The sequence below is a fragment of the Esox lucius genome, chromosome 14 (assembly GCF_011004845.1).
Source record: "Esox lucius isolate fEsoLuc1 chromosome 14, fEsoLuc1.pri, whole genome shotgun sequence".
In the NCBI taxonomy this organism is placed as follows: Eukaryota; Metazoa; Chordata; class Actinopteri; order Esociformes; family Esocidae; genus Esox; species Esox lucius.
The window spans coordinates 34,100,556-34,115,155 of NC_047582.1; the positions used below are offsets into that span (position 1 = coordinate 34,100,556).

The 14,600-nt window shown below is 42.8% G+C and overlaps 1 protein-coding gene across 1 annotated transcript in view; it reads right to left on the bottom strand.

Moving 5' to 3' along the window:
- Positions 1 to 14,600, bottom strand: part of mboat2b (membrane bound O-acyltransferase domain containing 2b) — a 39,575-nt gene that overhangs the window by 18,312 nt on the left and 6,663 nt on the right. The gene's annotated exons all lie outside the window — the stretch shown is intronic.

The following is a 14,600-nucleotide window of genomic DNA, read 5'->3' on the forward strand; positions in this document are numbered from 1 at the left end:
AAGGGTCACATGGTGTTCCTCAACAGGAAGCTGACAATCTGAATGTGTCCCAAAACACACTATAGTCAATATAGGGTTTCAAATGGCAATCAGGGAGCTGGCAGAGGTCTTCAGACTTTTTCTGTTCTATAATTCAGTTTTTTTTTTTTTTGACCAAGTAAGTGTGATTGACAACATGTTCTTTTCATCTTGGACCTGGAGGCAGTTTCATATTAAATGCCTTGTTGAAAGACAGAACAACCAATTTTTTACATTGATTAGGACACCATTATATCCACCATCACATTCAAACAACAGTTCCATTTAGGATTGCAAAAATCTGTTAACTTTCCCAAAATTCCAGAGTTTTCCAGAAATGCCCATTATAAGATACCAGGAAACTGAAGGAAATGTCCCGGGAATCAGGAATCCCCAACTAGGAGTTAAAATTGGAAAAAAATAGGAGTGTAATTTTGAAAAATTCTAAACATTTTGACAAAGCTATTGAATATGTCACCCCTAGCTCTAGTAAACTGGTCACAAGATGATCAGGCTGTTACATATCAGAGGGTCAATGTAGTGAGACTGATGGACATTTGATAGTTATTTACTTTCAAAAAGTAATACCACTAAAGATAAACAACCCAGAACCATCAATAAAGCATCAACTAAAAATGTGTAATTAAATTCCAAGTAGGCTAATTGAAGCAAAACATTTACGGAACTCTTTTTGTGTGCTGTGTGAAGCATCGAAACACTACTTTTTAGCTGAGGTTATATGGGCCCACTTTCCATCTGCTTCCCTGCATTCCTGATTTAATGACTATTTATGGAAATAGAAGACTGCCAGGCTACAAGCAACAACTGAGTATGTCATTGGTACGAGACATCTCTCTAACCACTAGAAAAACGGAAGCGGATATCTACTACTGTAGCATTGGCATCGCTGTCTGAAAAACAGATGCACCTCTGTCAAGTATCTCAAAATCACCTTTGTTTCTAATCAATACATGTATTTTCTTTATACATGTATTGGCAACTTCCCTGTAGTTTGAAGATGTAATGACTTTAGGACCAAGACAATGTACTCAAAATATCTTCTGAAGCCCGGAGCCAGGTGTTTTGCTGATGTGTCTGACGTAGTTGTGAAGCTGCCGGGGGTGTTGATTTGGGCGGATTAATCGATCGTGTGCTGTTCCTCACAACATGGGGGATCTACAGTGAAGGCTGCCACATGTGAGCCCCACTGCTATCAAAATGAAAAGGTACAACTGGGACCGGTCAAACCAAATGTTTCACATGAAACGCGTGGAATTCCTACCCAATGACAGCTGGAGGTGTAATTAAAGACCCCCAAGACTTGGGGATGAAGCGGACGGTTGTTTTTTCCCTTCGGTCTTCGTTCTGCTGCCTGCTAGAGCACGATGCACATAGATCCATGGCTGAAGGAAGAGGACAAAACCGAGCTGCAGCACCCGGTAACCACCGCCAATACAGTTGGATCATTCAACATGTGTTAACGGCATATGACAGATGTCTTAAATTTCCCACAGTTTCTGTCTTGGAGACACTAAGGTTCATTCAAAAGCAACGATGTTCAGGCAACCGAATGGCACTCTACTCCCTGTATGGTTCATAAGGTAATGGGCACATTAGAATGCAAGCTATGCTGTTATAAGGAATATGACAGGAGCAGCACTTTAACCGATCCTAAGACGTCCACTCAGCCTATTATCACCAACAAAACATCACTAAGTGATGAGCTTAACTGCCGCTTTCTAAGGATTTGTTATTTCTCAGACTGCTGGACCTTTCTAGACCGCCCTAGACCACTGGACCACCCTAGACTGCCCTAGACCACCCTAAACAACTGGACCACCCTTGTCCATCCTAGACCGTCCTAGACTGCCCTTGACCACCCTAGACTGCCCTTGACCACCCTAGACCACCGACAGTAGCAGCACTTTAACCAGTCCTAAGACGTCCACTCAGCCTATTATCACCAAGAAAACATCACTTAGTGATGAGCTTAACTGCTGCTTTCTAAGGATGTGTTATTTCCCAGACCGCTGGACCACCCTAGACCGTCCTAGACCACTGGACCACCCTAGACCACCCTAGACAGTCCTAGACCACCCTAGTCCAACTTGGACCACTGGACCACTTTAGACCACTGGACCGCCCTAGACCACACTAAACCACTGGACCGCCCTACACCACCCTAGACCACTGTACACATACACCATCAGATATTTCGATATTTTGTTTAAGTATCTGATCAGGAGATCAGCCCCCTCTCATACAATATGTCATTAATACAGCACAGCATGGAACCCAAGCCTGCGAAACACAGCCAACTGCCTCTCAAAACGCTGGGAAAATGGCGTTATTTCAGACTAAGCCAGAGGTAAAAAAAGCCCCAGGATCAATGGAGAATTACAACCCCTCAACACATCAACAGTCTTGATCCCAACATTACTCCTCAACACATCTTAACACATCCCCTCAACACAATAACGACCCCACATTGTCCCCTCAACATGGTTTTGACCCAACCTCATCCCCTCAACAGAGTTATGACCACATAATCTCTTTAACACGCATGACCCAACCTCATCTTCTCAGGTGCTTTAAAGTTTAGCATTGTACCCGGCCATTTTCCACTAGTCATCCAAAATGAAAAGTCATCCAGCAAAAAGTAATCAGAAGGTCTGGCTCTGCAGTTAAGGGCTCCAAATCTATAGGGTGAAAGAGGTTATGACGACGTTCTCCCAAATTCTCTCTCCCCTCTTCACTGCTGTGTCGCGTCTTCGTTCAAAGGGCCCATTATGCCAAGACTTTCCGGCACCCAAAGACAAGACATCGGGGTCAGAATGTTCAAAAGGCCAAGTCAGTTGATTCTCCGGGCGTTTTATGTAAGAAACCATCTGCTGCCCACACACACACACAAAAAAATGGCTACACACCAACACACAAGATCTGTACATGACGAGTTAAAAACAAACAGTACAAATTAATCACACAGTGTTTGAACGCAACACTCCAGTTGTTAGCAACAGCCATAGAGGTGAGCTAACCATCTCCACACACAATACAGGTTCTGATACCGGGAAATACTGACATGCGTAAGTCGTGGGACTAGGAACATATTTACACTTTTAATATATCATCTTCAATGGCAATCCTGCATTATCTGTGGAGCAAAATGCACTCCTGATCCCTACAAAGACTACTGTACCGCCATCTTTAACTTATTAAACAATAGAAGTGAAGTCAGTGGGCGCTTGGCGGAGCAGGCAGGGGAGTGGAGGATAAATAATAATAAACATTCCCTGATCGTATTTCGTCCAGCGTGCCTGTTGCCGGGACACATGGCCGCTGGGTTCTGTTGTGGATTCCTTGCCATGCAGTCCAAATAACAACCTACACCCACCATACTGATGTACACTACCTCCAATCAGGGACCATAGACATCTGGTTAAATTAAAAAATAGTGCACTAAATGGGGAATAGGGAGTGGTTTGGGACTAATATGGCTTGGCCTGTTCTGGTCTCTTGACAATAAGGAGGAAGAAAACCATCAAAGGCCTTATCTGCCCTGCTCTGTTTGGACAGCTTGTGTTCATCACAGCTCAGGCAGTCACCATGACACCGCACGAGCTACTTAGAAATACTGGGACAGTAGTGCTTAGAAAGACAGAGAGAGAGACACAAGAGACAGAGACAAACAGAGAGACACAAGAGACAGAGACAAACAGAGAGACACAAGAGACAGAGACAAACAGAGAGACACAAAGACAGAGACAAACAGAGACAAACAGAGAGACACAAGAGACAGAGACAAACAGAGAGACACAAGAGACAGAGACAAACAGAGAGACACAAGAGACAGAGACAAACAGAGACAAACAGAGAGACACAAGAGACAGAGACAAACAGAGAGACACAAGAGACAGAGACAAACAGAGAGACACAAAGACAGAGACAAACAGAGAGACACAAGAGACAGAGACAAACAGAGACAAACAGAGAGACACAAGAGACAGAGACAAACAGAGAGACACAAGAGACAGAGACAAACAGAGAGACACAAAGACAGAGACAAACAGAGAGACACAAGAGACAGAGACAAACAGAGAGACACAAGAGACAGAGACAAACAGAGAGACACAAAGACAGAGACAAACAGAGACAAACAGAGAGACACAAGAGACAGAGACAAACAGAGAGACACAAAGACAGACAGAGAGAGAGAGAGAGTGAGAGAGAGTGAGAGACAAGCCCACTCTCGCTATACCCCTCAAGGCCTGTAACACCCTCATGTCTAACACTAACACTAACCCTACACTCCTCATGTCTAACACTAACACTAACCCTACACTCCTCATGTTTAAATCTAACACCACACTCCTCATGTCTAACACTAACACTACACTCCTCATGTCTAACACTAACACTAACCCTACACACCTCATGTCTGCATAACACACATCAACTCATCAACAGCCATTGGCTTAGAATTATATAACTGAACACTTAGCACTATACAGCTGAACATATTCAGCATTATACAGCTGAGGTCCTCCATTCTGTCCCCAAGTAGGAAAAACAGAACCACAATTAGATACACAGACAAAATGCAATTTTGTCTAGATAAACAAAAATCTAGAAATTATGAAAAGCAAAGTAGAGCTTAATTGAAAGTGACGGATATTAAGACTCCACTGAATTGTTAGGATCATGTGTCCCAAATGGCCACTTACCCCTTTATATAGTGCACACTGCTTTTGACCAGGGACCATAGGGAAGGGAGTCATTTGGTCATTTGGGATTCAGCCCTTATGGACAGGTGAGAGGAACGATTCCAAAGCTCACCCAAACTATCCAACTCTCTCTACAGGGGTCAACCTGGGGTCACTCTGCCCAAGAGGAGAAATAAATGCAGGGACCAGAGGAAATACCTTAGTTATAATCAATGAGGGAAAACCGCTGCACAAGCAGATATGAAGCCAAAAGACATAACCTCCTAAAAGCTGTTAAAAGAGAATAAGACTGAGCAGAGAATCATAATTGGGAGCCATTCAAATAAAGAGGTCCAGCAATCCATAGTAGATTTAATGGTCATGTCGCTGTGAATCATCTTGCTAGTTTCCTGAACGTTTTGAATTAAGAGAGGTCAATTATAGCATTGACTCAATCGCCTACTGTTGAACCTGTGATGAGTGGGTTTCCCTGTCAGGACAGAGGCTCTTCAACACCTTCCAGCTCTGGTAAAGTCTGGGTGCCTACCCGCAGTCACTCCCTAGGTCACAGGTCAAACCACACCACAGAAATGGTGGAGATTTATTTTAAGGAGGTGAAACAAAATAAGACTAAAAATCACCAACAATTCAGCAATTAGTTTAATATGGGAAGTCTGTTCCCAAGTATCGCTGTGACTGGACAGTGCTGGACCAGCTCACAACACATTCTCAGTCTGGACAGTCCTGGACCAGTCCACAACACATTCTCAGCCTGGACAGTCCTGGAAAAGCCCACGACACATTCTCAGCCTGGACAGTGCTAGACCAGTCCACTGCACATTCTCAGCCTGGACAGTGCTAGACCAGTCCACTGCACATTCTCAGCCTGGACAGTCCTGGAAAAGCCCACAACACATTCTCAGTACGGACAGTCCTGGAAAAGCCCACAACACATTCTCAGTCTGGACAGCCCTGGAAAAGCCCACAACACATTCTCAGTCTGGACAGCCCTGGAAAAGCCCACAACACATTCTCAGTCTGGACAGCCCTTGCTGGCAGAAAAGCTCCCTGGAAACCACTGGAAGTCTTTCAGTTCTTAGGCATGTACCGAAATGAGACCCTTTAAAGTGCACTTATGAGCCTGGGTCCTCTCTAGGTTTCTTCCTCAATTTCAGCCTTCTTAGGGAGTTTCTCCTAGCCACTGAAATTCAACACTACTGTAGTTTGCTCCTTGTGGTTTAAGGCTGGGTGTTTTGTAAAAGCACTTTGTGACAACTGCTGATGTAAAAAGGGATTTATAAGTACATTTGATTGATTGACTTATTTTGATCTGGGCCATAGTAATTAGTACATTACAAAATGAAAAGTGTGCTATTTGGGAAGCCGCAGTAAATATCAAGCTCTGGGCCAAGCCAAGGTTGTTCTGAGGGCAGCTGACAGCAGTATTGTTTGACCAGGGTTAATTGCCTTTCAGTCTTAGTTCACAGCTTTGTTCTCTAACTGAGTGATGGCCATCCATCAACAGAGTATAGGAGGAAGTTGCCCCCAGACTGACATGTTGATGAAGCTTGTCCACTAATTCTGGAGGTCAGGATTGTGGAGATGAAAGTGATTCTAAAGGGGGGCCAGAACAGGGAAAACGTGGCTAAAGTAGAAGGACCTCAAACATGGGAAGTATAATGATTTTGATTAGATGGGATGGGACAAAATATTTGCAGAATCATTCCTCTTAACTGTAACTGTTTAGGTTGATTTGTTATATGGTTATTATTGCTTGAATTTGCTTCAATATACATTTTGTCAGCTATCTTCGCTGAATGAAGAAACTCTCTCTAGCCTTGACTGGAAAACTCCCCACATTATTCCAAGTTCTTTGTGATATTGACGTGAATTGAATTGCACATTAGACGTGAATTGCACATTAGAAATAAGTGACATGCACACAAGAAAGCATGTTTTCAATTACAGGAAGTGTGGAAGAAATGTCCGTACAGTACATGATTTCTCAATATGATAAAAACTGTGTGAGATCCTGACAAAACATTGTTCAGATACGGCCTGAAGGAAGAAATGAATGTACAAATTGTTGGATAAATGTTACGGTCAGGGTAAAATAAGGGTTAAGGTAAGAGTAAAATAAGGGTTAAGGTAAGTGTTAAATAAGGTTTAGAGTAAGAGTTAAAACTTTAAGTAAGGACAGGGTCTAATGTTCTCACTAGCCTGTTTGCAAGATTTGCCCTCTTCCTGTTTTTTTGTTTACATGTCACTAATTTCTAATATGCAATTTCTGTCCATTTCACCCCAACAACCTGAGTTACTGTACTGGGAAAAGGTGCTTTGATTACTCTTTGCCCATCAGTGGCCACTTGATGTTGAACAGAGCTTAACTTTCGCTACCAATCTTTTAGTATATTTCACCTTCCGTTACTGTCTCTCTAGAGAAGATTTTCTGCTAAATGGTTGAATGGTAAATTTATAATAAAACCAATTACGTGGCAATTGTAGTGTTGGGTTAAGGTTAGGAAAAAGATCATGTTTCGCTTAAATACAAAAAAGTGATCCCAGTCCGAATATCAAAGTTGAAGCAACATTGACATTGCCTAGAATAACACCAAAATGCACAGTATGTTAAAGACAAGAGGATGTATTTTAAGATAAGAAACGAAAAGGACCAAGTGTGACAGAAAAGTTATCAGGGATGACTGAGACCTACTTAAACATTCTTGTCCCGAATTCATCTACCTCTCATTAATATCCCATCATGGGGGCCCTGCTGCCATTCTCTCTCCTGCATGCTCGGCAAGACACCCAAGTCCCTGCCATCGTCTTCTTTAATTCATGTTCCTTGATGTTTCCCATTACCGTCTCAGTGTCTAGGCACCGGGACGCTGTACATCTGCTGACTACAGCCTGTAGGGGCACGGCCGGCCAATCAGGGATTCCTGTGGCAGGAGTTCCTGAGAGGCAGGTGTTCTAGAGTTGCAGGAGTTACTGAGCGGCAGGAGTTACTGAGCGGCAGGAGTTACTGAGCGGCAGGAGTTACTGAGTGGCAGGAGTTACTGAGCGGCAGGAGTTACTGAGTGGCAGATGTTCTAGAGTGGCAGGTGTTCTAGAGTGGCAGGTGTTCAAAAGTGGCAGGTGTTCAATAAATCAATCAAATGCATTTCTAAAGCCTTTTTTACATCAGCTGTTGTCACAAAGTGCTTTTACAAAACACCCGGCCTTAAACCCCAAGGAGCAAACAACAGTGGTGTTGACTGCCCTCCATGTCCTCAAAGTTATGATGGACTGTTACTGTTACTTATTTGAGCTGTTCTTACTGTAATATAGACAACTACAGTACAGACATAATGATGGTCTTCTGTGTACTATCCCTACAAAACAACTAGCTCAAACGCATTAAGGAAAGAACTTTCACAAATGAACCTTTAGCAAGCCACACCTGTTAACTGAATTGCATTCCAGGCGACTACATCATGAAGCTGATTGAGAGAATGCAGAGTGTTCAAAGCTGTCAAAGCAATGGTTCCTTGGAAGACTCAACAATATGAGATGTATTTTGATATGTTTAACACTTTTTGGTTACTACATGGTTTCATGAGTGTTATTTGATAGTTTTGTTGTCTTAAAAATAGTCAAATTAAAATAAACACTTTGAGTAGTAGGTATGTCCAACCTTTTGACTGGTGCAAAATACGGGCTGTTAGATTACGATCATGTTTCACAAAGGCAGGAGAATGAAAGTATGTTTTCCGCAAAGTAAGCCTTTTTGAAAAACAAAAGGATAACTTGTACACAAGTGCAGAGATTGTGTGGGAAACGAATGTATAGTTCCAGCATTAGTCAGTGCCTGGAAAGGATGAGAGAATAGGAAGAAACGTACATCTCCTCACCAGCACCCCCTCCTTTCTGAAACTCCCTTCCTCTCGCTGGATTAGGCATGCGTCCCAAATGGCGTGCTATTCTTGAAAGTGCACATTAACTAGAGCATATAGGGCTTTGATCAAAAGTAGTGCACTTTACAGAAGGAAAAGTGTGCCATTCATGATGCATAATACAACAGAACAACTGAGATGAGACTCTCACCCGAATATATCTGTCTTGCTGTCGGTCTTTGCCATTCAGATAGGAGCTGATGACCTTGCACAAAAACAAAGAGCACGATTTCCTCCTCTGACAGTCGCAGGACTGAATGGGTCTCTATCTCGAGCCGCAACATCTGTCCGATTGCGCAAAGCCAAATGAGGACACGATCTTCTGACTGAGGATGGGGTTCAGGTCTGACTCGCAGAGATCCTGAAAAGGCCTGTTGCTAGGATACGGCACTAGAGGAGGTTGAGGGGTTTCTAAGCAGAGGCCATGTTTTAACGATCATCTGTCCTGCTGAACTAGCTACAACATGCCTTCACCAACAGATTACACTGCCTGTCAAATGATGTTTGCTCAGCCTAACGACACACTCAGACACATTCACAACGTGTTTTCATTATAACAATATGGCTTGCAAAAGACTGCCTTCCGAGGTCCACTGCTTCTACTGATTCAAGATGGCAGCCTAGAACATTCTGAAAAATGCAGTGTTGTCTCGATTGCATGGGGAATTCGCATATTTACCGTTTGGAATTCATATCATCATCAACCCGGCTTACATCGTTCAGAACTTTGAAGGGCAAATGTATTTCTCACAGACAGATGAAGAAACAACAACCCTGAAGGAATCATGGTAGTAGCCCCACAGTCAGCAGTAATCAGGATGATTTTAATGGCCAAATCAAACTTTTAGTTACATAAATCCAAACTGATTTAAGTTAATTCAGGTGACTGTTATTTTCTTATGTTTATTATGTGTATTTATGATGTCTAAAGACTATAATGGCTCCTGCCATCAGCAACAAATATAGCATGGGCAGACAACATGATGAGATTACTATGGACCATTACAAGAGACCGCCCAGATTAGTTTTAGCTATCAAATGACAGCCATGCATCAATTACCATGCCACCAGGAAAATATCCTACATAATTCCCGGAAACAAGCATGAGCTCAAACTTCTACTCGTACCAGGAGGGCCGCAACACAGAATCGCCACGACTCAGTATTTACCTCGATATGATGACTGTTTTATGTAAATGTACACATGAAGGCATTTCCTCTAGAATCATTTGTATTATGAACTGCGCCGAAATAAAACAATCCCACCAAATCGAACAAACGAACTGTCCGTTTCTTACATACGAAAGACCACTTCACGCGCATAAAAACAGCAGATGGAAAATTCGATATATTTATTCCACATTGGCCGAGGGTGACACATGCGCTTCACTGCATCGTCACAGGTACAGTGGGGAGAACAAGTATTTGATACAATGCCGAATTTGCAGGTTTTCTCACTAACAAAGCATGTAGAAGTCTGTCATGTGACGGAATCTAAAACAAAAATCCAGAAAATCACATTGTATGATATTTAAGTAATTAATTTGCATTTTATTGCATGACATAAGTATTTGATACATCAGAAAAGCAGAACTTAATATTTGGTAAAGAAACCCTTGTTTGCAATTACAGAGATCATACATTTCCTGTAGTTCTTGACCAGGTTTGCACACACTGCAGCAGGGATTTTGGGCCAATCCTCCATACAGACCTTCTCCAGATCCCTCAGGTTTCGGGGCTGTCGCTGGGTAATACAGACTTTCAGCTCCCTCCAAAGATTTTCTATTGGGTTCAGGTCTGGAAACTGGCTAGGCCACTCCAGGACCTTGAAATGCTTCTTACAGAGCCACTCCTTAGTTACCCTGGCTGTGTGTTTCGGGTCGTTGTCATGCTGGAAGACCCAGCCACGACCCATCTTAAATGCTCTTACTGAGGGAAGGAGGTTGTTGGCCAAGATCTTGCGATACATGGCCCCATCCATCCTCCACTCAATACGGTGCAGTTGTCTTGTCCCCTTTGCAGAAAAGCATCCCCAAAGAAGGATGTTTCCACCTCCATGCTTCACTGTTTGGATGGTGTTCTTGGGGTTGTACTCATCCTTCTTCTTCCTCCAAACACGGCGAGTGGAGTTTAGACCAAAAAGCTCTATTTTTGTCTCATCAGAACACATGACCTTCTCCCATTCCTGCTCTGGATCATCCAGATGGTCATTGGCAAACTTCAAATGGGCCTGGCTTAAGCAGGGGGACCTTGCGTGCGCTGCAGGATTTTAATCCATGACGGCGTAGTGTGTTACTAATGGTTTTCTTTGAGACTGTGGTCCCAGCTCTCTTCAGGTCATTGACCAGGTCCTGCCGTGTAGTTCTGGGCTGATCCCTCACCTTCCTCATGATCATTGATGCCCCACGAGGTGAGATCTTGCATGGAGCCCCAGACCAAGGGAGATTGACCATCATCTTGAACTTCTTCCATTTTCTAATAATTGCGCCAACAGTTGTTGCCTTCTCACCAAGCTGCTTGCCTATTGTCCTGTAACCCATCCCAGCCTTGTGCAGGTCTAAAATGTTATCCCTGATGTCCTTACACAGCTCTCTGGTCTTGGCCATTGTGGAGAGGTTGGAGTCTGTTTGATTGAGTATGGACAGGTGTCTTTTATACAGGTAACGAGTTCAAACAGGTGCAGTTAATACAGGTAATGAGTGGAGAACAGGAGGGCTTCTTAAAGAAAAACGAACAGGTCTATGAGAGCCGGAATTCTTACTGGTTGGTAGGTGATCAAATACTTATGTCATTCAATAAAATGCAAATTAATTATTTAAAATCATACAATGTGATTTTATGGATTTTAGGTACAGTTGAAATGACCTCTACATGCTTTGTAAGTAGGAAAACCTGCAAAATCGGCAGTGTATCAAATACTTGTTCTCCCCACTGTATATTACTCAGCTGCAAAAAGTTGCCATCAGATGATTAAATCTCCTATAAACACTTAAGTGTTCTCTTAGTATAATAGATTAGACACTGAATGATTTAGCCTACCGCAACAGACCAAGCCGTGTGATGTACGTCAATAGGCCAGGGGTCTGAAAGCACACTTTCCACTTTAGCTGGAGTGCAGTTCAGGTACTGCAATTAAATTAACTGATGTTTAGTCTAATAAGATATTTTTTACCAGAGATGAGGCCATGGTAAAGTAAGATTTAAATGTGTCTAATAAGACACTTTAGTCATTACCCCTGTGCACAGAACCTCCATGAAATTATTCACATATTTGCTGTTGAAGCCAAAGGATAGTTCCCCACCAGCCAGGAAACACAGACTTGACCCAGCCGGGAGGCAGCCTCGACCCAGACTGGATGCAGCTGAGAGGCAACCGGAAGGCAGCCTCGACCCAGCCGGGAGGCAGCCTCGACCCAGCCGGAAGGCAGCCTCGACCCAGCCGGGAGGCAGCCTCGACCCAGCCAGGAGGCAGCTGGGAGCTACGCTACCAATTCTGATGAACAGGAGTTAGCATCTAATCCTAAAATGAACAACTTTAAAATAACACCTTCCTGATGGCCTGCCTGGACTTCTTTAACACAAGCATTCCATTTAGCAAGCAAGATGGGTGTATCGGGCCAGTTTTATAACAATCCTGATGGGTATATCAGGACTGTATTATAACAATCCTGATGGGTAAATCAGGACTGTATTATAACAATCCTGATGGGTAAATCAGGACTGTATTATAACAATCCTGATGGGTATATCAGGACTGTATTATAACAATCCTGATAGGTATAGTAGGTCAGTATTATAACAATCCTGATAGGTATATTAGGTCAGTATTATAACAATCCTGATGGTATATCAGGCCATTAACATAACTTTAAGTAACAAGACCATAACAATCCTGATGGGTATACCAGAACCATAACAATTCTGATGGGTATACCAGGACTGTAACATCCTGATGGATATACCAGGACCGTAACATCCTGATGGGTATACAAAGACCGTAACAATCCTGATGGGTATACCAAGACCGTAACAATCCTGATGGGTATACCAGGACTTTAACAATCCTGATGGGTATACCAGGACTTTAACAATCCTGATGGGTATACCAGGACTTTAACAATCCTGATGGGTATACCAGGACTTTAACAACCCTGATGGGTATACCAGGACTTTAACAATCCTGATGGGTATACCAGGACAGAAAGTTGTGCAGGTTTCCTCTCTGACATTGGTTCAGTGTTCATGCCGGTGTCTCAAAGTGGGGGGTTGTTATTTGAAGGACACACTTCCTGACACAGGGAAAAGGATATTGTGTTTGTAGGTGGAGGAGCACAGCAGCCAAGTACAATCACAAAGCAGACTGACGGAATGTTGATTTCCAGCACAGCAGGTAAACAACAGTTGAATGTTTCAATGAATTGAACAATGGATTTGTACCAAAAAAATCCTCAGACTGAATATTTCAAATCTAGGTTTATCACAGCACCACATTACACACACATTATAAAAACTAAAATGTACCAAGATTTGGAATTGTAAAATGACCCTATAAAATGTATATTGATCCTGTCATTATTGGTTCTGGGAGTGACAGAAACCAAAACATCTTAACCACTAGGGTTGACTCTAGAAGCGTGTGGGGGACAGGGTGGAGACACAGTCACAAAATACAAACATCATTATTGTATCCTTTATTGATGAATTTGTGGGCCTCTCGGGCTATGTATTGATACCTAGTATATTTTCATGTCTGTTCGGACCCTAGGAAGATTAGCTGCTGCCTGGTCTAACAGGGATCCAGATAAAACACTAAATAAAATACTAAAATAGACACCACCTGAAAGAGTTATCTTCCCTCTTATAATAATACAGGGTCAGGGGCTGCCTAAACCACTTCCTACACTTTGGAGACTAACGCGCTCAGGAAGTTTGTTAAATTAATTAGCTCATTCAGACTAAAAACCTTTTCTCAACACAGACGCTGCAGTAAATCATAACTTAATATCCTTTTTAGTTGCATTTTTCCGAAAAAGGAACAAAAGCATTTCCAGGCTAAATGGGGGATTCCCATTTAAAGTAAATGTCCAAACAGATCATACCAGTGCTGCATAAAAGCAGCATAGCAATAAGCTGTGATATGTTTTACTAACAACTAGCTCATTATACTCATAAACAGACCTGGGCAGCCAGGTAAAAAAAAAAGACGCATCAGGCCCCCATTTTGTTAGGCAGCCATCCGGCATAATGACCCCAGAGGATCATGGTCCCTGTAGTCATTATGGCTAGGGCACTGAGACAGAGCTCCCCCAGAGTCCCATCCGCAGCTGTTTGGGCTTCATCCTAAAAATGCTCCTTATTCCTTGTATCCTGCACTACATAGACAGCAGTACACCCCAAAGCCCTATGGGCCTACTTGGCTGAATTAATATAACATAGAACATGGGGAGCCATTTGGGACACAATCAGATCCATCCACTCTGGACATGTAACCTAAACCTAACCTAACCCTAACTTAAACATAACACACACACACACTTTAATGATGGGGATTAGAGGAGAAGAGCAACTGCGGTTGGCCCGTGCAACCTAGGCTTTACAACCAACACAAAATGAGATTCCTTTAAACCTAACTTAACATAACCTACATAACCAACATAACCTAACACTAACTAACACAGCAGAGAAACAAACTCCTGGGAACCAAATAGCTGACTCAGTTATTCACTCACCGAATCCCTAGAAATACAACACACTATGAATCATCTGTTTCAATGAGAGGGTGGTAGCTGTTGAGTGGTCAGAAGATATTAGCTCCATGATGTTCCTTAAGTTGGTTTGGACCCCCACGGTTAGGTAAACGTACTACACCGCCGGCTTCCCAAATGGTTCCCTATTGCCTATTTAGCGCACTGCATTTCAACCCAAGTCCACTCCCAAAACACATT